The sequence below is a fragment of the Leopardus geoffroyi genome, chromosome E2, assembly GCF_018350155.1.
Source record: "Leopardus geoffroyi isolate Oge1 chromosome E2, O.geoffroyi_Oge1_pat1.0, whole genome shotgun sequence".
In the NCBI taxonomy this organism is placed as follows: Eukaryota; Metazoa; Chordata; class Mammalia; order Carnivora; family Felidae; genus Leopardus; species Leopardus geoffroyi.
Window position 1 is genome coordinate 19,125,848 of NC_059335.1, and position 23,278 is coordinate 19,149,125.

At 41.0% G+C, this 23,278-nt stretch overlaps 1 long non-coding RNA gene and 1 other non-coding gene across 2 annotated transcripts; both read right to left on the reverse strand.

Annotated features, from left to right (window-relative positions):
* Positions 1-7,183: 7,183 nt before the first annotated feature.
* On the reverse strand, positions 7,184-10,278 carry LOC123578380. Its single transcript, XR_006702347.1, has 2 exons — positions 10,128-10,278; positions 7,184-7,675 (listed from the first exon to the last, which is right to left on the reverse strand). It is a non-coding gene; the product is annotated as an uncharacterized LOC123578380 (long non-coding RNA).
* A 6,227-nt stretch (positions 10,279-16,505) lies between these two features.
* LOC123579530 lies at positions 16,506-16,613 on the reverse strand. Its single transcript, XR_006702831.1, has one exon. It is a non-coding gene; the product is annotated as a U6 spliceosomal RNA (small nuclear RNA).
* Between the last annotated feature and the right edge of the window lie 6,665 nt (positions 16,614-23,278).

Genomic DNA, 23,278 nt, shown 5'->3' on the forward strand with positions numbered 1-23,278 from the left:
ACTGGATACAAGAGAGTCAAGTTGAAGACAAGTCAGTAGAAATTATTCAAATGAAGATTTGAATAGGGAGAAAATGATTGAGGAAGATGAGTAAGAGTCTCTGTGACTTTTGGGAAAATATCAAAATGGTCTATTAGATGTGCATTTGGAGTCCCAAAAGGAGAGGAAAAAAAAGAATGGGGTAGAAAAAAATATTCCAAATACCAGTGTTCAAAATTCCCCAAATCCGGTGAGGTACAACAACCCCAGGTCCAAGATTGAAAAGAGAATCTGTAACACAGCTTCGTAGCTGCTTTTGTTTTGTTTTGTTTTGTTTTGTTTTCCTGAAGTGTATGTATAGATGTAAAGTTTGCAGAGAGGGGAGACTTAGTCCATGGGCAGCCACAAGATGGGACATGAAGTTAAAATCCAATGACTTCTAGGCCCACGGTTAGCTTGATGTAAAGGAATGCAGAAGGCCAGCCCCTCTGTGATGGAGCTTCAGTAACCAGAGCACAATAGGCCAGGACACAATGACAATGCTTATTCCTGTATCTGTGGGCTTTGTAAGTATCTCTCCCAGGGTACCAGGGCCACGGCAAGGGTGAAGCAAGGCAGGTACCTAACACGCAAAATTTAAGAAGGCCCTCATTCCCAAGATAGAGTTCCAATAAAGAGACAGAGGGCTGCTCCAGCACATTATCTGTTCGGATGACATCTGTCAAAGGAGCATAATGCCACCACAGCATTAGGGATCATGATCCCATGAACAGCCTTGGCACGCCGTGAAATGATACCGACCAGCCCATTAAGGTACTGCTAATAAAGCATTTATCATTTGATCTTCCTATGACTTGCATTGCAGAGCAGAGAACCAGCATTATCATGCTCCTCTCTTTACAGTGGGAAGAAAACTAAGGGCCAGAGAAGGTGGTGGTTTTGACCTCAGGGGGTCAATGGCTGAGCCAAAACCAGCACTTGAGGCTTTTCAGTCCAAACCTCAGCTCTTTCTATTGCAGCTAGAAGAGAAGGGAATCCACTCAATAACTGATTCAGCCCTATATGTTTGTGTGCAAAATTCCCGTGTTTGTTCTGTCTCATATCTTGCCTAATTATGTGTTTTGACAGTGACTTGAGTTATTGAGGGTATAAATAAGTAAATTATGATAAGTATAGGCATAACTATTGGCAAATAAAAATGATAGAGTAACTCATCAATATAGTATTGCAAAGCACTTTAATAAAAATGGCCTTCTCCTGGCGATTCAAAGCATCATAAAGAGAAAACAAATTACAGTGGAACAACTTTTAGAGTTTATAGAACACGATTTTAGGACAAAAGTAAAAAAATAGAGCAAAATAATGAAAAGAAGAGTAAACTATATAACAGCAAATTATATGTTACTAGAGTCTAGTAATTATGTAAATTACATAGCAGTATATTCTTAGATTTAGATGTCGTTGGATGCCTTGCCAAAAGTATTACTTTATTGAAAATGATATTTAGACCAATACTCATCACTTACCTCTAAAAAAGTTAGAAGTACTTCATGGGGTAACATTTTAGAGAATCGATCGTCTTTCCCAATACACTGCACTGCTTACAAGATCTGGGCACCATACTGGTGTTTGCGTAGGTAGCTAGTTGGAGTTCCAAAGTCTCTTGGACACGAGTATGCACTAGTGTTGGTAAGATGGCGACCCCCTACAACGTCTTCTGGGTTTGGAGCGTTCTGAGTGACGGAAATGTGACTTATAGGCTCTGCGGTGAGCACAGAGGAAGTGGTGGCAGTGTGGTGATGGCAGAGGTGGCGGTAGTCATGGTGACGGTGGCAGTCATGGCGGTGGCATCGGGGGTCATGATGAGGGTGACGGTGGTGGCGGTGATGGTCGTGGTGATGGTGATGGTGGTGGCAGCGGTGGGTGACGACAGAGGTGGTAGTCATCACGGTAGGGATAGTATGTTAAATGAATGATAAAGGGAGACAAAAAGCAACCTTCAGAGGTCTTACATCTGCCACAAAGGAATGTGTTGTTCAAACATCAAGAGGTTCAAAGAAAGTAGTTAGATAAACTAGAAAGAAAAGACGTTCCAGAAGTATCTGATAGGAGGAATGAGGAACTGGCCAGTTGGTGTCATCCTTGTTCTGTCACTGAGAACATGAGAACTGAGCGTGGGGCCTGCAGCCAACCTGAGGAGCTGAAGGCGAGGGAGGCTGCGCGGCATTGCCACAGGTCTCTCCAGACTCTCCCGGAGCAATGTGGAGATGGGAGCCAGCTCGAAGATTCCCTTTGCAGATGAGCGCCTGTGGGGACCCGTTCAGCTGGCTGAGGCTGTTCTGAGAAGTGTTTGTGCTTTTGCACAAGTTGCCCCTTGCATTCTGGGACAAGGGCAAAATATAAATGGAGACCACATACCATATGTCTGAATGTTTAAAAGTTATAATTCAAGCAACAAATGGTTGAATAAAATATGTTAAGTGCTTTTTTCTCTGGACAAAGTATACCTTCAGACCAAGCTGAAGGCCAGGTTCAAATGTAGACTTTTTAGACTCCTTGGAGTCCCACACTGGAACGTGGGAAGTGGAAGAGAGGCCCACACAGGCCAGTCCTGTGTAGGGGGCATGAGGCTGTTGGGGCATGGCATTGTGGATCTTTGGGTAGCCACGGCATGGATTAGAAAAGTGGTTGGTAAGCTATGCTCCTGGGCCAAATTGAGGCCCTCTGTCTGATTTTGTAAATAAAATGTTATTGGAATCCCAGCCACACTTCTTCATTTACATATCATCTGTGGCTGCTTTCTTGTTACACAATGGCACAGCTGAGGAGTTAGAGCAGACATCTTCAGGGCTACAAAGCCTAAAACATTTATTCTCTGTTCCTTTATTAGTTTTTTTCTAATGCTTATTTATTTGTTTTTGAGAAAGAGAGAGCGTACAAGCAGGGAAGGGACAGAAAGAGAGAGAGAGACACACAGAATCTGAAGCAGGCTCCAGGCTCCGAGCTGTCAGCTCAGAGCCTGACGCGGGGCTTGAGCCCACAAACTGTGAGATCACGACCTGAGTTGAAGTCGGACGCCTAACCGACTGAGCCATCCAGGTGCCCCTATCTTCTGTTCCTTGAAAGAAAAAGTTTGCTGACCTTTGGTCTGGAAGGAAGTGGGCAGGTTCCCATGGGCTTGCCTCCTTGACTCTAGACTTGGGAGATGCAGGTAGAGGAGGGCCAGAGTGGATTTCCCGAAAGTGTGGGGCCCCAAACCTGCCTCTGAGCATGAGGGAGCAAGGCCTATACTCTTCAAACTTCCTGTGCCATGAAAGACAAACAAACAAACAAACAAACAAACAAACAAACAAAAAAGGGGCTAAGGAGCTATGCCCAGCTAAAGAGGAATAGAAGTACAAGACAAACACAAGCAATGTGATGACTAAAAGATGGGATCTGGGACCAGGAAAACATATGCTCTAAAGTACAATATTGGAAAAATTGGTGAAATTTTCATAGGTCTGTCAATTAGGTAATAGCTTTGTATTAATGTGATTTCCCACCTTGAGAGTTATACTGTGGTTATGCAAGTAGATGTCTTGTTTTTAGAATATTCACAGTAAAGTATTTAAGAGTAAAGGGATATGATGGCTGCAACTTGCTCCCAAATAATAATAATAATAATAATAATAATAATAATAATAATAGTAAAATAATAGTAATAATAAATGTAGAGGGAAAATGAAAATAAAGCAAACATGGCAAAATGTTAGCAGTGAATCCCTGTGAAGTCTTTCTAGGAGTTCTTCAGCCACTGAACCCCTTTCCCTCACTATTATATTCATTATAATTCAACAAATTATAACAAATTACAAATGAAAAGGAAATGAATACGGTTAAGGAAAGGAAACGAAAAAAAAGTCATTTGGGTGGCTGATGTAATTACCTATGCAAGGCCCATCAGGGGTGATGTTAGGCTGACTCAGGCTCACAAGGTGACCATGGGCCACGCTCAACTTATTAAGAAGGATACAGGGCAAGAACTGAACCAGTCAGCAGGGAAGATCTGGAATTCTTTCCAGTGAGTGTGCCTGTCATAGTTCACTCAGTAGGTGCAAGGAGGTGAGGTACACATCTGGCCTTTACCAGAGCAGCTCTGATTTCAATGTGCATGCCTCCCGGGAGGCAATCTCACAGTAATTCTGGAGGCATAGCTTCCAGGGCCTCTGCAAGGGACGTGCGCAGTTACAAGGGTTCCACACTCAGGAAACCCAAGACAGTGGTTTCCTCATCAGGTATTTATAAGTCTGTCAGTCCAGATGCAATTTACCAATGATCATTTTTACTGTAAGCAACGTTGTCTAGCAACATAGTTGACGCATACTCTCAGGGAAAGAAACCTAGGATTAGATTCTCATGCAGAAGTGTTTTGTTAAACCTTTGCCAGTCATTTACCCGTACCATGAGTTTGTTGAACACTTTTAACGAAGAAAAGGACAAGTAGGCACATCTTTTGATCACCAGAATTTATATTACCCAGGGGGGTAAGGATGTCCCCTCCATATCTTATGCAACTGGACTGGTCTTTGGCCATCTGTCTTTACAGGACCTACAGTACCCTTTTTATTCTGGGAATTCTAGGAATTTTACATCAGACAATATTACATGCTAGTTTGTAACAAACAACATACTACAGTGAAATTTATTTAAACTTTTTAGAAAAATCATCTCCCCACACCATATGCTGTTAAATCAAGAATTTTATCTAGTCTGAAAGTACAGCGTGGGCCCTTAAAAGAACCAATTGTGGCTTTAAAAAAATGTCTGAACTGTAGAAAATCTTTTCATTCCCATCTATTTTCACTAGGTGGCAGCAGAGGACACTGGTCGGGCTCTAGTGTCGCACTAAATTCACTCAAGGGCTCAGTCCATAGTTTTTGTCAGACTTTGGGGTTGACCTGGGGCTACCACTTTTGACACACAGAGAACTCTCTTTCATTGGTGACCCCAGTTCTGTTGTTACTGTAGTCCTGCTTGCTCCTTCTGGACACCACTCAGCCATGTGTCTGCTTTCGCCCTTTGCTCCCTTGTGTGCTCTCGAACATTCCTCCATGCAGATAAAAGTTTGAATGGAGTTGGAGTCAACTTGGAGGTACCACCTAGTTTATCACAAGTATGGGGTCTTCAAGTTCATTCTCTTGTCTTCGTGGTCCCCCTCAACACCCACCCAGCCAGACATGAATCCATCCCCGTAGTCGCCCTTTCTGGCCAGGTTTCCGGGTTTCTGGCCAGGTCCCTTTCGTGGATAATGAACAGTTTCTCCTCTCTGTATGAATTTGGTTTTACTCCAACCTGCAACTGCCCCACAGGGATTTGTCCTCTGTCATATGTCTCAGAGTTTTCTACATCAGAGAAGGGGTAAAAGTACTTTTTCACCCAGACATTCAGTGCTTTGTTAGCATTTCCTTTCCAATTCCTTTATCTTGTAGTCCATTGGTTGAAGTAAATTGAGCATTTGAGGGTCTTAGCCTACTGTTGCCATTACCCTGTGATGCCCATGGGTAGGTCTTCTTAGATTCCGCCTAACTTTCAGACTCCTAAGGCTACTGGAGGTCACACACGACACTATTCAGAAAATATAGGAGACTATTCAGAAAATATAGGACACTATTCAGAAAATATAGGACAGGAACCTCACATGCCACCAAGGCAGTGTCAGATATTTCCAGCCATGGGAATCTTTGAAGCAGTTCACTCAGCAGATGGCTCAGGAGCAAGAAGACAAGATCTACATTGGGCAGGTGTACAAGTTGCCCTGATTTCATGCCCCCTAGCAAACAATATCTCTGGAAACAACTTTAAGGCATGGCCTTCAGGGTCCCCACAAGGGACTTGCAGGTTAGAAAAGGACCCCAAGGCTACAGTGACTCCAAGTCCAGATAAAAGTTACAAACCAAGCAATGTTGCCAAGTAACATAGTTGACACATACCATCTTTACCTGTTTCCAAGAAAATGTAGAAAATTAACCAAAAATCAGACTCTCATATAATGGAGAAAATGTTTGATACTTTATACCTGGAAGTTAAAAAAGTCCAATGAAGAAAAACTATAATACTTTGTTCAATGAAAATGAAGAAGCTCATCAAAGTGGCCAGATCTATCTATCCATCATCCATCCATCCACCTATTCATCCATCTATCATCTATCTATCCATCCATCCATCCATCCATCCATCCATCTATTATCTATCTATCTATCTGGATATTTTTTATTTGAGAAAGAGAGAGAAAAAGGGAATGGAGGGGCAGAGGGAGGGAGAGAGAATCCCAAGCAGGCTCCCCGAGTATGGAGCCTGACGTAGGGCCCAATCCCATGACCCCGGGACCATGACCTGAGCTGAAATCAAGAGTCAGATCCTCCACCAACTAGCCACCCAGGTGCCCCAGATACATAATTTTTAAAAGCCTTTTCATGTACCATCAATGATTACAGAATGTAATAGGATAAATATTTCTTATATAATAGCAGCAGAAATAATAATTACTTAATACATATCATGTACATAATAATAATATACCAAAAATATTCGAGCATTACCTGAAAAATACCTTAAAACTTGACTGAATTCCTGAATAAATAAACCATGTTAATTGGATGGAAAGAGTCAATATTGTAGAGATTTAAGTGCTCTCCAAATAAAGTACAGATATGGCATAATTCCAATGAAAATCCTAACAGGTTTTTTCTGAGGAATTTGAAAAATTGATCCCAAAGTTCACCTGGAAGCATACATGTGCAGGAAATTTTTGAAAGAAAAACAGACTTATTTTTCAGACATCAAACCTCCCAGGAAGTTATGGCGTTAAGAGTGCAACTTTGGCTCAGAAATACATACATATCAGTAGAATTGCATTATGTTCAGAAACCAATACTTTATTTAGTTGTCTTTTATGTTAATAAAACTTATGTACATAAAACAAATAAATCTTATGTGTAGAGCACAGTGTATTTTCACATGTGTATATCTCTGTTTAGCCACCACACAAAGATACAGATCATTTCCGGTACCCCAATAAGTTTGCTTGTACTTGTCCCAGTGGTTATCAGTCCCCACCCCCAACAAAAATAACCATGGGTTAGTCTGGCCTCTTTATGAACTTCATATAAATAGAATCATACAGATGTAATATTTCGTGGCTAGGTTGTTTTGATTGGCATTATATTTGTGATATTCATCCACATGCTTGCATGCAGCAGTGGTTTGTTCTTTTTCATTATTGTATTCCACAACATATGGTAGTATTTCAATTTATGAGTATAACAAAATATGGTTGTGCATTCTATTGTTGATGGAATTGGGCTTGTTTCTAGTTTTAGCCATTAGAAATAAAGCTTCCATGAACATTCCTCTACATGTCTTTCTCTGGACATAAGCATTCATTTGTATTGGGCATATATCCAGAAATGGAGCTACTAGGTCATAGGGCATATATGTATATTTAGCTTTAATAATGCTGCCAGTTTTCCAGACGGGTTGCAGTATGGTGGGAGGTTGAGAGTTTTGATTTATAGTGGTAAATCAATTGTGGTGTTAATTTGCATTTTCTTGTTGACCTAATGATGTTGAATGCCTTTTCATCTGCTTGGATCTTCATCCATTTGGATCTTCTTCTTTGTGAAGGTCAGTGCAAGTCTTCTGCCTTTCCCCTTCCCTAAAATTAATCCAGAGATTTTCTTATTAATTTATAGGAGCCCTTTGTCAGATATACGTTTTACAAACATCTCCTGCTGGCCTGTCACTTACCTTTTCACTCTCTTAATGGTGTCTTTTGATGAGTAGAAATTTTATTAACTGATGTAGAAGTTAAGCTTATTTAATTTATAAATTAAATTGAATTAATGTATCAGTCTTCTATGGTTACAGCTATTTGTGTCCCATGAAGGAAATATTTGCCTGCTGTTACCCATATCTTTCATCTCTTACCTTTCATATGCTTCTCAAATTGATTTTTGTGTATGGTGTGTGGTGGAGGCCAAGGTTCATGTTTTTTTTTATTAAAATTTTTTTATATGTCTTGATTTTTTGAGAGAGAGAGAGCACATGCACACGAACAAGAGAGGGACAGAGGATCTGAAGAGGGCTCTGTGCTGACAGTAGATGGCCTGATGTGGGCTCTAACCCACAAACTTCGAGATCATGACCTGGGCCGAAGGTGGATGCTTAACTGACTGAGCCACCCAGGTACCCCTCATGTTTCCTTATATAAATATTCAACTGACCTAGCCATATTTATATTGAAAAGACTACCCATTCCCCATTAAATGCTACTGGAGGTTCTAGCTAGTGCAGTGAGGTAAGAAAAAGAAGTAAAAGTCATCCAAGTTAGAAAGGAAGAACAAAATGGTCATTATTCATTGATGAAATGACTGTCTATATAGAAAATCTTTTGGTATGTATAAAAAACTACCTAAACTAATAAGTGAGTGTACTAAGTTTTCAGGATACAAGATAAGTATACAAAAATCATTTGTATTTCTATATATTAGCAATAAACTATTAAAAATATAAAAATAATACCATTTATAATAACACTAGAACTATGAAAACTTAGAGATAAATCTGTCAAAAGATACGCAAGGCCTATACACTGAAAACTACAAACATTTCTGAGAGAAATTACAGAATACCTGTGTACATGGAGATGTATACCGTATTCATAGATTGGAAGACTCAATATTTTTAAGGTTTGATGTAGATTGATCTATAGATCCCTTACAATTCCAATCAAAATCTCAGCAGGCTTTGTTTTTGTTTTTGTTGAAATTGACAAACTGATTCTAAAATTCATTTGGAAATGCAAAGCATATAGCAAAGACCACTTTGAGAAAAAAGAACAAAGTTTGAGGATTTAAATTATCTGATTTCAAGCTTATTATAAAGCTATGGTAATCAGGACTATGTGGTATCAATGTCATGATAGATAAATCAATGAATAGAATAGATTCCATAAATAAGACCACATTTATATAATCAACTGATTTCCCACTAAGTGGCAAAGGCAGTTCAATGGAGAAAATATAATCTTTTCAACAAATGGCTGAAAAAAATGGATAGCTATAGCAAAAAATTAACTTTAACTCATCGCTTGCAATATATATAAAAATTAATGTAGCATAGATCATCATCATAAGTTTAAATTTTAGAACTATGAAACTTATAGAGAAAAAGTAGACAAAATCTGTAGGACCTTGGGTTAGGCAAAGATTTCTTAGATATGACATTAAAAACAAATAAAAATAGCTAAGTTAAACTTTGTCAAAATTAAGAATGTCTGCTTTTGAAACATGCTTTTAAGTCAATGAAAAGATTCCAGCCACAGATTGGAAGAAAATATTCACAAATCACATATCTGAAAATACATATCCAAAGTATGTAAAAAACTTGAAACACTTATTAGTAAGAGAATGAGAAACCCAATTTTTAAAAATGGGCAAAAGATTTGAATTGACACTTTACTAAAAAAATACATGGATGACATATGCTTATGAAAGGATGTTCAACTTCATTAGTCATTAGACAAAAGCAAATTAAACCTACATGAGATATTTTAGATCTCTAGAATGTCTTTTAGACATTTAGAATGTCCAATAAGTTTTGGTGAGAATATGGAGAATCTAGAACTGTCACTCACTGTTGGTGGGAATGTAAAGTGGAACAACCACTTTGAAAAACAATTTGTCAGTTTTCTTAAAAAGTTAAATATATATCTATCATAATGAGAGCCATTCACTCGTAGGTATTAATCGAAACAAAAACGTATGCCCATACAAAGGCTTGCACAACTATGTCGATAGCTTCGATACAGCCAGAAACTGGAAACAACCTAAAAGTCCAACAACGTGTGAATGGATAAACACATGGTGCGATATCCATATAATGGACTACTACTCAGTAATAAAAAAGGAATGAACTATTGATACACTCAGCAACATGAATGAATCCAGAAATGATTAAGCTGGATTTCTAACCCCCTCCAAAGCACATAGTATATGATTACATTTATAAACAACTCCATAAAGTGCAAACTAATCTATAGTGACCAAAAGCAGATCTATGGTTATGTAAGGAATAGTTACAGTAGACTGCCTGGGAAGAGGGATTACCAACGGGCCGAAGGAAATTTTTGGGGGTGAGGGCTATGTTCACTCTTGATTGGGGTTTGAGGACTGAGAAGGCCGGACACTCAGATGGCCGGCACAGGTGATGAGGACGTGGCTAAGGCCAGAGCAGCGCAACAAGCAACTTGCCAGCGCACCAACCACCAGGCCATCGCTACCTCCCAGCCTGCCCCGCGTTATCAGGCGCAGGCGCAGAGAGGTGGGCGGAGGAAGGGTCTGGCCCCAAGGGCCTGTGGGTGTGATTTGGCCCTCAACCCCGCCCCGGCCGTGGCCACACCCCTCTCCCCGCCTCCTGGCTCGGGACGCCCGGGGCGAGGTGCTGCTGCGGACGGTTGGGCAGCTTTTTGGTGGCAGGTGAGTGAAGTGCAGCGTTGGCGCCCGGCGTTATTTGCACCGGCTTGTCTGCCGGAGGGGAGTGGGTACCGAGTGGGTTGATCTTCCCCCGTTCCTCTGCTCTCTTAGGACAAGAGTCCTGTCGGGAGTGGGACGACTACCCACGGGACTCTCCCTGCATCCTCGCGTGGGCTTCAGGTGCACTGTTGCAAAACAGATGCAGCACCTGAGTGGTTTTCTTCCTGGGAGGGGAGTTTTCGGTTTAAATACGGCTTCCTTCCCGAGCCTTCTTTAAAAATAAAAAGAAAGTCCTCAGCCCCGTCTAGTAATGAGAGTTCTTAGGGACGGCTCCATTAGATGGCCAAAATAAAGGTGTGTTTTCGAAGTTTTTCGTGATGCAAAACAAAATAAAATATATTTTTATAAAAATATTGTTCTACTCAGTTTCATTTGTGAAGACCTCCTTAAAATGTAATATATGCGTGCCAATATAGTATGTGAGTGCTTGAGGCAACCGAGGCACAGATAGGCAATTTTGCCTCCCAAAGATTTCACACCTATTACTTGGCAGAGTCAAGATCAGAATCTCATTATTCTGGCTTCAGAGCTTGTGCTCTTGACTATATGATATTGCCCCCTGGCCACTTTCTTGTCAAACTGTGGGTAGGTATTTACTTCAATTGCCTTTTTCTTTTCTAATTTTTTTTTTTAATTTTTTTTTCAATGTTTATTTATTTTTGGGACAGAGAGAGACAGAGCATGAACGGGGGAGGGGCAGAGAGAGAGGGAGACACAGAATCGGAAACAGGCTCCAGGCTCTGAGCCATCAGCCCAGAGCCTGACGCGGGGCTCGAACTCACGGACCGCGAGATCGTGACCTGGCTGAAGTCGGACGCTCAACCGACTGCGCCACCCAGGCGCCCCCTTTTTTTTTTTTTTTTTTTTTTTTTTAAGAATAAAATGGCTAGATCCTGGATACTAATTTGCCTCACTAATAAATGAGGCAAAAGTTACCCAGGGAGGGGTGCCTGGGTGGCTCAGTCTGTTAAGCCTCTGACTCTTGGTTTCAGCTCAAGTCATGATCTCAGGGTTCATGGGTTCAAGTGCCTAGTCCGGCTCCGCACTGTCCGTGAGAGCCTGCTTGGGATTCTGTCTCTCTCTCGCTCTCTCTCTGCCCCTCCCCCACTTGCTCTGTCTCTTATTAATTAAATAAATAAATAAACTTAGAAAAATTAAAAATAACATTAAAAAAAAAGTTACTCAGGATAATCTGATGTGTCCCATTCATACCTGAACTTGAATGACATCAGTTAGGAAATTGTTATTTTACTCATAATCAAGTTATGAAAAACATATTTATGACTCAAAACACTCCTTGTTTCATTTTAGTCTCAAAGTAATCGAATCTATATGGGAGAACACCTGCGGTTTTATGATAATTTCCATTCTTTAGAGATACAGTGTCTCCCCTTAATGAGGAGGGCCATCTTCGCTTCTGCTGGCCCCTCAGTCCTCTCCTGGGCTGCACAGTAGCTGCTAGTCAGCTGAATAGACTCAAAAGCAGCCATGACTCACGAGTGCTTGGCAGGCTGCTAATTTTTGTTTTCCTACCATAGCAATTGTTAAACACACAGGAACAAGAATAAAAACTCAATAGATGACAAACCAAAGCACAGATTTCCCTTACAAAATGGCAGTGCAGCTTTTCTTCTGTGTAGGCAAAACATTTTAAGTGGACTTTAGAGGTTGTGGTTATGTGGCATCTCAGTGGTACATGTTCTGCATAAATAGATGTACATTTTTACAGGTGAGATTTTATGGTTTTGTAGTTGCCATCACATGTCCTCTGTCTGCCTCCAGCCCAGAATCAGATCTTCTTATGATACTTGGCTGCCCTTGTTCTGTGATCATATTGGGGAATCTTGGATCCAGCTTGGGTTGAATCCTCTGTTCTTCACCTCCCCAGACCCACAGCCTTCTGTGAAGACAGGGCACCCAGCCCCAATTGGCAGCTGTCTTTTTCAGCTTCCTTTTCTTTTTTTTTTTTTTTGTTTCAGTCTGCAAAATTTTTTTTTCATAATTTAACTTTATTTTTTATTTTTATTTTTAATTATTTATTTTTAATTTACATCCAAATTAGTTAGTATAAGTGAAGCAATGATTTCAGGAGTAGATTCCTTAATGCCCCTTACCCATTTAGCTCACCCCCCCCCCCCCACACAACCCCTCCAGCAACCCTCAGTTTGTTCTCCATATTTATGAGTCTCTTTTGTTTTGTCCCCCTCCCTATTTTTATATTATTTTTGTTTTCCTTCCCTTATGTTCATCTGTTTTGTCTCTTAGAGTCCTCATATGAGTGAGCTCATATGATTTTTGTCTTTCTCTGACTGACTAATTTCACTTAGCATAATACCCTCCAGTTCCATCCACGTAGTTGCAAATGGCAAGATTTCCTTCTTTTTGATTGCCGAGTAATACTCCATTGTATATATATACCACATCTTCTTTATCCATTCATCCATCGATGGACATTTGGACTCTTTCCATACTTTGGCTATTGTCGATAGTGCTGCCATAAACATGGGGGTGCATGTGTCCCTTCGAAACAGCACACCTATATCCCTGGATAAATACCTAGTAGTGCAATTGCTGGGTCGTAGGGTAGTTCTATTTTTAGTTTTTTGAGGAGCCTCCATACTGTTTTTCAGAGTGGCTTCACCAGTTTGCATTCCCACCATCAGTGCAAAAGAGATCCTCTTTCTTTGCATCCTCACCAACACCTGTTGTTGCCTGAGTTGGTAATGTGAGCCATTCTGACAGGTGTGAGGTGGTATCTCATTGTGGTTTTGATTTGTATTTCCCTGATGATGAGTGATGTTGAGCATTTTTTTCAGCTTCTTTTTAAGAAAAAGAGCTTTCTTGCAGAAAGCAAGACTCCTTTGTCCCAAAGGAACTGAATTCCTGGTTGCCAGTGCTGGGACCTGTCCCTAATCCAGTAGGCCTGGGGCTGCCCTCTTGCCACCACTGTGTATATCTGTACCTTGATCACTGAAATGATTTTCTTATTCTTGAGCCTAACTGGCTTACTGTTTTTCTCTTTTTATATTTTATCATTCACTCTAGGCTCTCAGAGGAGAGGAACTGTCCGTTTTGTTCATCACTGTATCTTTAGCATTCAGAATGGAACCTGACACATGGTAGGTATCCAGTAAATATTCATTGAATAAATAGATGAACAAAATGCTTTGTTTTGAAAAAGGATGTGTTAAAGTGTAAACTTAGGAATCATCCAGAAGTGGAATTTGACATGTTCTCCTGGATATGCATTCTGAAGAGCAAAATATGGCAGTGTTCCAATATTAATCTCTAGTTGTCTTCGTCTCTCATTTAAAACCACATACAAACTTTCTAGTCTTATCTTTGTTTCATATCTAATAGCTTTACTTTATAATTTCGTCAAGACATGAAAAGAATAATTGGATCATTTTCATTAGCAACATATTTCTGTAGAATGGAGAATTCTATTTAAAGCTGCTAATTTTATCAGGTCTTTATTGTACTAGTTATCAATTTCTGGGTAACAAATTACCCCACAGCTCAGTGAGTTAAAACAACAGTCATTTTCTCATAGTTTTGTAGGACAGGAATTCAGACAGAACACAGTAAGGAAGATTTATTTATACTTATTTATATGTGAGACCTCATCTGGGGGCTGGCTGGGCATATCTGTCCTCTCATGCGGTCTCAGCACCTCCCTACATGTGTCTCCAGCAAGGGGGCCTTAGAGTAGTTGGAATTCTTACATGGTGGCTGAAGGCTCCAAGAGAGGCTGTTTCAAGACTCAAGAAACGGAAGCTGCTTGTTTCTTAAGGTCCCGGCCTATGACTGGCATAGCATCACTCTGGTATTCTGCTGGTCAGAGCAGTTAGAGAACTTGGCCAAATTTAAGGGACAGTGACACCTCTAATGGTAGCAGTACCACTTTCTGGCCATCTTTAGTCCAACACATTGACTATAGAAAAAAATATCTTTGTTACAAGGCATCTCATAACCTGCTATGCTCTGGACCTTTCTTTTGTAAATAGCATCCCCAACAAAAGCAGTTCAATTTTGCTCAAACATATTCAATGAGGTGAAAGTAAGCCTTTGGTTTGATCTTAAACCAGCCGCTAACGTCAGCTTTGAGATCAAGTGAATCATAAAAATGGACAGTTGATTTGACCACTAAGAGCCCTCATTTTATAGCTAATCTTTTTGAAGTTTGTACAGAACCTCAGTTAAAGCAACAGTTATGGTGATACCCAGGGAAAGTGGGAATCTGCGGGATGCTGAAAATCCAAATCATGCATGATGCCAATGTGTTGGATGTAAATCCTCCAAGTTGCATTTGAAGTAGAGAAAACCAGCTAAGAGGCAACAGCTCTAATCTGTGGAGAGGAGACGTGGTCCTGACATTATAACAGGGCAGCTAGTTAGCAGCAGTGGGTGCTGTTGAGGCTGAATGGACAGGACTTTTGCACCTGGGTGTGGGAGAGGAAGGGACTATCTGGTACCTCCACACGTTGAGTCTTGGTGGCTGGAGATGGGGACTCCTCTCCCTGAGGCAGGGAGGGAGGATGAGCATGTGTTACTGAACTGAGATGATTATGAAGTCCAAGATATCCCACTTGAACTGGAAACATGAATGCATAGTTCACAGATAGGAAACCAGAATGGTCAGGCCTCTGTTTGGGGACTAGATGACTTCATTTTTTAAAAATTTTATTTACTTTTGAGACAGAGAGAGAGAGAGAGAGAGCATGCACAAGTGGGGGAGGGACAAAGAGAGTGAGGGAGACACAGAATCCGAAGCAGGCTGTAGGCTCTGAGATGTCAGCACAGAGCCCAACATGAGGCTTGAACCCACGAACCATGAGATGATGACCCGAGCCGAAGTCTGATGGTTAACCGACAGCCACCCAGACGCCCCAGGGACTAGATGACTTCAGACATTACATTCCCTGGGTGTGTTCCTAGACTAGACCAGGTAGCACTTGGCCTATTGTTCCGCTAGGAGTTTAGATATTCTTTTACAGGTAGCATAAATCTATCAAAGAGCGTTTAATGAGGGAGTGAATTTTAGGAAGGGTTATGAATTTTAGGAAGGTCACTCTTTTGGCATTGTAGAGAAATAATTAAGAAATGGTAAGTCCAGTTATAAATCTATTTCACGAGTCCAGGGGTGTGAACTTAAGCCTGGGTCATTAGTAGTGAATATGAAGGGGCAGATTTGAGAGCGTGAAACTCTAAAGGGTTTGGGAATAGAGCAGATGAAGAGGAAGAGGGAAGTCTAGAATGGGTTGGACTTGAAGACTATTAAATAAAGGGTGATGTGCTAACTAAGATAAAAAATAGGAGGAAAAGGGAAAGAAGAATGAGGCTTGATTATTTATGTTAATCAGGGTATAATTTACATATAGTGAAATGCATAGATCTCAAGCGTACAGTTCAACCGATTGGACAAATGCAGGTATCTGTGTAAGTCATAGCTCTGTCAAGATATAAGACATTTCCATCACCCCCAAAGAGTTTCCTGTTGCCTCTTCCCAGTGAGTCCCCTGTCCAGAAGCAACCGTTCCTCTGATTTCTCTCATCAAAGATATGAGTTTTGCCCATACCTTCTAGGTACTACTCTGTGTCTCGCTTTTCTCACTGAGTGTAATGTTGCTGAGATCACTCTGTTTTTATGTGTATCAGTAATTCATTCCACTTTGTTGCTGGGTAGTTTTCTCTTACGTGACTATGCTACGGTTTATCTCTTTGCCTATGGACACCGGGGCCATTTTGAATTTTGTCACTGATATAAATAAAACTCCTATGAACATTCTCGTACAAGGCTTTCCGTCGACGTACGTTTTTATTTTTCCTTGGATAAAATACCTAGGAGCGGGATTGCTGAGTTTTAAGTTAAGAAAGTGCCTAGGAGTGTTTGTGTGCCGTTTTACACTCTACCAGCAGAATGTCAGAGTTCTGGTTGTTTCTCATATTCACCAACGCTTGGTGGTGTGGGTCTTTTTGCATATCATCCCTGCAACAGGGGCCATGCTGCTCTTTTCTGTATTGTTCCAGTTTTAGCACATGTGCTGCTGAGGGGAGCACGTCAGCCTTCTTCATATTAACTATTCTGATGGGTGTATGGAGGTATCTCATTGTGGTTAATTTGCATTCTGCTGATGATTTATGATGTTGAGACCATTTTCATGTGCTCACTGGCCTTTCATATGTTTTTTGTTAATTGTCTATTCAAGCCCTTTATTACTAACTTGTAGAAGCTCTTTATGTATCCTAGATACAAATCTTTTGTCAGATACATATATGTACTGAGAATATTAACTCCAAACTGCAGCTTTCCAATTAATATTCTTTTAAAAAATATTTTTAATCTGGGGCGCCTGGGTGGCTCGGTTGGTTAAGCGTCCGACCATTTCACTCAGGTCATGATCTCATGGTTTGTGGGTTCAGGCCCCGCATCGGGCTCTGTGCTGACAGCTCAGAGCCTGGAGCCTGCTTCGGATTCTGTGTCTCCCTCTCTCTCTGCCCCTTCCCTGCTCATGCTCTGTCTCTCTCTGTCTCAAAAATGAATAAACACTAAAAAAAAAAAAATTAATTTTAGAGAGGGGGGTGGTGTAGAGAGAGACAGGGAGAGAATCCCAAGCAGGCTCCACACTCCGTGCAGAGCCTGACGTGGGGCTCAGTCCCATAACCCTGAGATCATGGCCTGAGCCGAAATCAAGAGTCAGACACTCAACCAACTGAGCCACCCAGGAACCCACTTAGTAGTATTTAGGCACCCCGGCAATTAATATTCTTAGTAGAGTATTAAATCCTGTGTCCTAGGAAGGTGATTGTAAGTAGATAAACTCTCCCTTCTTCAATTTATGTATTCTAGTCCTCTTGATTAAACAAACACTCTAGAATCCAATCTTATAGGTGCTCTCCTGGCTTTTGCTGGCACATGCTAGCTCCCTTTGGGGTACAGTCCCTTTCCTTCCTTATCAGGCCCTATGGGTTATATTGTGGGTCAATCCTAATTTTAAGATTCAGTCACCATTTGGAGATTAAACTCCTGGTGGTTAGGAAGGACAGGTCCTGAGGGTCCACATCCCTGCAGAGATGGGAGTGGGTGGGTGAGTGTTGTCTTGTGGGGGAGCAGCCTCTGTGTGATCTCCACAAGGGGGAGATGAGAGTTTAGCTCTTAATGGGAGGGGGTGAGCTCCTTCTGTAGGCTCAAAGGGCTCAGAGGAATCTGGGTATTCAAGTTTTTCAAGGACATCAATCCAGATAATTCATTCCATTTCTTCTCACTGGGCCCTGACCTAGGTGCAGCAGACCTCCTTGGTTGGGAATGTATCTTTCTGTGGAGTTTGGCTCCTGTGACCATTAAATCTTGGGACTGGTCCCCAGCTCCTCTGCCTTCCCACAGAGCAGATGAGAGCCTGTTTGTTTACTCCTAAGGAGGCCTTGGTGGTTTTGAGATATGTCTACACTTCTTTGATACTCTTCCCTTCAGGAGGTGGGGCCAAACTGAATAACTGGCTTGCCAGTTTCTCTTTTAATGACATTCTATCAAAAGAGCGGCTAGGTCTGCTTAGAACTCAAATGATCACACACGTGCTTTTCCTAAAGATAACCATTGTACTTCAGTATGTCACAGAAGTGCTTCCCGCATACCTCATACGTCATCTCATAGTATGTATTATATTAAAATGGTTTTTTTAAAAGATCTTATTTTTAGTTTTAAAAAAATGTTTATTTTTGAGAGAGAGAGAGAGGGAGAGAGCATGTGTGCGCATGTGTGCACACGCAGGGGAAGGACAGAGAGAGAATCCCAAGCAGGCTCCTTGCTGTCAGCTGGGAGGCCAGCATGGGGCTCACGAACCATGAGATCAAGACCTGAGCCTAAATCAAGAGTCAGTTGCTTGGGGCGCCCGGGTGACTCAGTTGGTTAGGACTCTGACTTTGGCTCAGGTCATGATCTTGTGGTTCATGAGTTCGAGCCCCACATAGGACTCTGTACTGACAGCTCAGAGCCTAGAGCCTGCTTTGGATTGTCTCCCTCTGTCTCTACCCCTCCCTCACCTGCTCGCTCGCTCTCTCTCTCTCTCTCTCTGTCTCAAAAAATGAATAAACATTAAAAAAAAAAAAAAGAGTCAGACACTTAACTGACTGAGCCACCCAGGCACCCCTTATATTAAAATGTTAAGAAGATTTATATTCAAGGGCAAGATTTAGGAGCATTAATAATATTTACTGCTTCATCAAGACAGGCGCCTCTTATATTAAAATGTTAAGAAGATGTATATTCAAGAGCAAGATTTAGGAACATTAATAATATTTACTGTTTCATCAAGAACATTCTTGATGAGTAAAACTGGCCCTGCCTCCCAGGCCCCATTGTGAGGGCAGGGCTATGAAGAATACAATGACTCTGACAGTTTGGTGCTGCAGCCTTGATTTGTGCTAGGACATCAGCTCCCCTCTGGTCACATCTGCTCCCCTGCACCTGGGGGAGCAGATAACTGCTATCCTAACTTCTCATGTGCTAGATAAAGTTTTGCCTGCTTTTGAACTTCATATAAATGAAACCACAGAATACGTACTTTTTCGTGCCCAGCTTCTTTTGCTCAACATTATGTTTGTGAGATTCATATGTGTGTGTTGTTGCAGTTTATCCATTCTTATTGATATTTATAATTTCCTCGTATAAATCTTTGTCCCTTCTGTGACCATCGTTCCACTTGGGGTGAGCAAAGCATAATGTATAGAGAAGGTGAATCACTATGTTGTGCACCTGCAACTAATGCAACATTGTATACCAACTATACTCAAATAAAAAAATTAAAGAATACATGCATGTTTCTGTTGGTATTTACCCAGGAGTAGAATGGCTAGGTTGTAAAACACGTGTAAATTCAGCTTCAGCAACTGCTGGTTGCTTTCCTATGATGTTCTTTTTTTTTTTTCTTTTTGAAATAATAAAATTAGATTGGAGAAACAACTTTGATTTATGTATAACAAAATAAGGGCTGTGAAAATGTGTATTAGGTTGGGGAGGCAGTTTGGGGCTACATTGTTCAGAGCCTGAAAGCCATGTGAAGGTCAGGTGGGCTGGGAAGTACAATGAAGAAGGGGCTGGGTTTGAATCCTGGGTCCACTGCTTACACTCTATATCACCTTGGCCAAGTGACTTAACCTTCTTCAACCTTAGTTTCCTCATCTGTAAAATGGGGATAGTACTCACATACAAGGGTTGTTTTGAAGAGTAAATGAATAATGTATGAAAACTTTTTTTAATGTTTTTTTTTATTATTTAAAAAAATTTTTTTTCAACGTTTATTTATTTTTTGGGACAGAGAGAGACAGAGCATGAACAGGGGAGGGTCAGAGAGAGGGAGACACAGAATCGGAAACAGGCTCCAGGCTCTGAGCCATCAGCCCAGAGCCCGACGCGGGGCTCGAACTCATGGACCGCGACATTGTGACCTGGCTGAAGTCGGACGCTTAACCGACTGCGCCACCCAGGCGCCCCACTCTTTTTAATGTTTTGATTTATTTTTGAGAGTACAAGTAGGGGAGGGGCAGAGGGGGGGGCAGAGGATCCAAAGAGGGCTCTGTGCTGATGGCAGCGAGCTCAATGTGGGGCTCTAACTCAGGAACTGTGAAATCATGATCTGAGCCGAAGTCCTATGCTCAACTGACTGAGCCACCCAGGTGCCCCTATGAACATTTCTTAGAAGAGGGCCTGGTACCTAAGACACCCCAAAAATATTATTTTCTTTCCTTTCATTAGTTTCTTACCTTTTATTTGAAGGTATTAGGAGATTGATAATATTTGAGCAGGAAGATATATCCTTAACTGTATATCCTTTAAAGTGTTTAAGAAAATAAAGGTAAGTCTGAGACTGAACCATTAGAGGCACAATCTTGTAGTTTTCTGCTGATGGGTATATTTTATGCCAAGCACAGAAAGGGAGTGAGTGTTTCTCAGCTTCTTTTTCAAGATGCTGTTTTGCAGAATACACAGACTCACCCGCGTATTTACAGTGCTTTGAAGAGTAGAGACAACTCACTGCCCTCACCTGACAACAGAGTCTATCACAGAGGATGAAGCCCTACAAGGTAAAGAGTAGAGACCAAGATGCAAATAATTGGCCTTTGTCTCGGCTGCAAAGACATGACCATTGCCATCACAGCCAAAAAAAAAAAAAAAAAAAAAAGAAAAGGGCATCTGGGTGGCTCAGTCAGTTAAGCGACCAACTCTTGATTTTGGCTCAGGTCACGATCTCAGGGTAATGACATGGGGCCGAGTTGGGCTCTGCACTGAGCTTGGAGCCTGCTTGGGATTCTCCCTCTCCTCCTCTCTGCCCCTCCCCCTCAAAATAAATAAATAAAGCTAAAAATCGTTTTTAAACAATTAAGTTGCTTTTTATGTAAGCAAAATGATTTTGTATGAAGCAAATGATTTGCAAGTACTAGGCCCTTAATAAGCGTGTGTGTGTGTGTGTTTTAATATAAGTATAAATGAAGATAAGAAAACTATATACCATAAAACATCAGGATATCTTACAAAACAAGATTTTCATAAGCAGAGGGCCAGACATGATGTGGTGATGCACAGAACTGAGGATGCTATGTCTTCTGGAAGACCAGTCTTCTAGGAAAACTGTAACATTGGGTAAATTTCTTGATCCAACCAGGAGTCTCAAAGGTGTATTGCTTTCTCATGCCCCCTAGGACTGTAAGTCCTACACATGCTATAAGTTTTAAGACTTTAGAATAAGTCTTGTGCCCAAGAAATCCTTCATTTCATTTCATTTTTATGGCATGCCTGCTATGTTCCAGACACTGAAGCAAGTGTTGGTGACAAGATGGACAAAGTTCCTACCCTTGTAGAACATGTGTTATGGAAGATATGTTCAAAATGAATGTATGTCTATTTTGTTAGGTATCGAGGGAGGAAGAAGGAGACAGTATATAAAATAATTTTGGAGGGAAATGATAGGATGATGGGATAGTAACCGGGTGGGGTGGAGTAGGGATAGTGGCCATGAGTTTACTTTAGGGATAGGGTGGTCAACTACTTTTGTCAAATAAATGTGAGGTGAAGAGCCCCCCTGAATTTAGAGCCAAGAAGACCCGGACTCTATCCGGCTCTGCACTTATGACTTCACATAAGACCCTCAGTATCTCTGAACTTTAGTACCTCACTTGTAAAATGAAGATATCGATAATTGCCTTACAGTGTTGTGCAAATTAAGTGAGATGTTGCCTATGGAATGTTTTATATATATATATATATGTATATATATATATATACATATATATATATACATATATATATATATATATACACACATACACACACACACACACACACATACACACACAGTGTGTGTGTGTTTTGGTGTAACAGTATAAATATATATATGTATTTTTTTCATATGTATATATGAAAAAACTAAAATATGATGTTATTCTATTTCTCAAATGACTTCTTGGATTTCATGTAGTGATGATGATTGTGTACCAACCCTTTGGTGGGAACTTGAAGCAGAGACGTGGGCCATATGAGCTCTGGACCGCTTGGATCTTCTGCTTCTCTCATATCTAAACAAGTATTACTGTTAAAAGGTCATGAACTCATACTTAGTTTAGGCAAACTCAATAGTAAGAAGAAAAGTATGAATGAATATTAACAGTGTTTGAAATTTATAAACTAAATTGTATCAACTCCTAGAATTTTCACTTTTGATTCCTGATTATTTTTGATGTTTGAAAGATGACAGCAGTGTGACTTCCATTTGTAGCAGGCAGGTGCTGCCATCTAGTTTTAGATGTTTGACTGTTGTCTTTGCTCACAGTTGGAACAATGTTTCTGGAGAAACTTTCTGAAATACTAAATAGTGGTTAACATATAGGGTAAAGCTCATTTTTCATTTGTAGCTTGTTACAACCTCGTAGGGTTGATTTACCATTATTTTAATTATGTGGCATGTTTTTCTTTTTAATTTTATTTGTTTATTTTGAGAGAGAGAGTGGGAGCAGGGGAGGGGCAGAGAGAGGGGGAGAGAGAGAGAATGCCAAGCAGGCTCCATGCTGTCAGCGCACAGCCTGATGCAGGGCTCGAACGCACAAACTGTGAGACCGTGACCTGAGCCAGAACCAAGAGTCAGATGCTTAACTGACTGGGCCACCCAGGTGCCCCAATTGTGTGACATATTTCATATCTTTGGTTTAGCTTTTGACTCAACTATTCTAGAACACGGGAAAGTCTGTTTTAGGACAGGAAGGTGTGTGGTGGACTGAATATAGAGTTGTCCACAAAGTGCACTGTTTTGGCCATGGTGGTATTACAGACAACTCCAAACACCCAATTTTCAAGTATTTAAAGACCATTTTTAGTTGTGGCTCAGGATGGAAAGTGCAGTTATTGGAGTGGATTAAGTTTTGATCAGAGGCAAGCTTATGAATGACATTCCAGGGTTCCAGAGTGGCCAGCAAGCTCTGGTGGTGGTTTTCTTTTTTTTAAATTTGTTTTTTAATGTTTATGTTTGAGACAAAGAGAGAGAGACAGAGCATGAGCGGGGGAGGGATAGAGAGAGAGAGGGAGACACAGAATCCGAAGCAGGTTCCAGGCTCTGAGCTGTCAGCACAGAGTGACGCGGGGCTCGAACTCACGAGCCATGAGATCATGACCTGAGCCGAAGTCAGACGCTTAACTGACTGAGCCACCCAGGCGCCCCACTGGTGGTGGTTTTCTACCC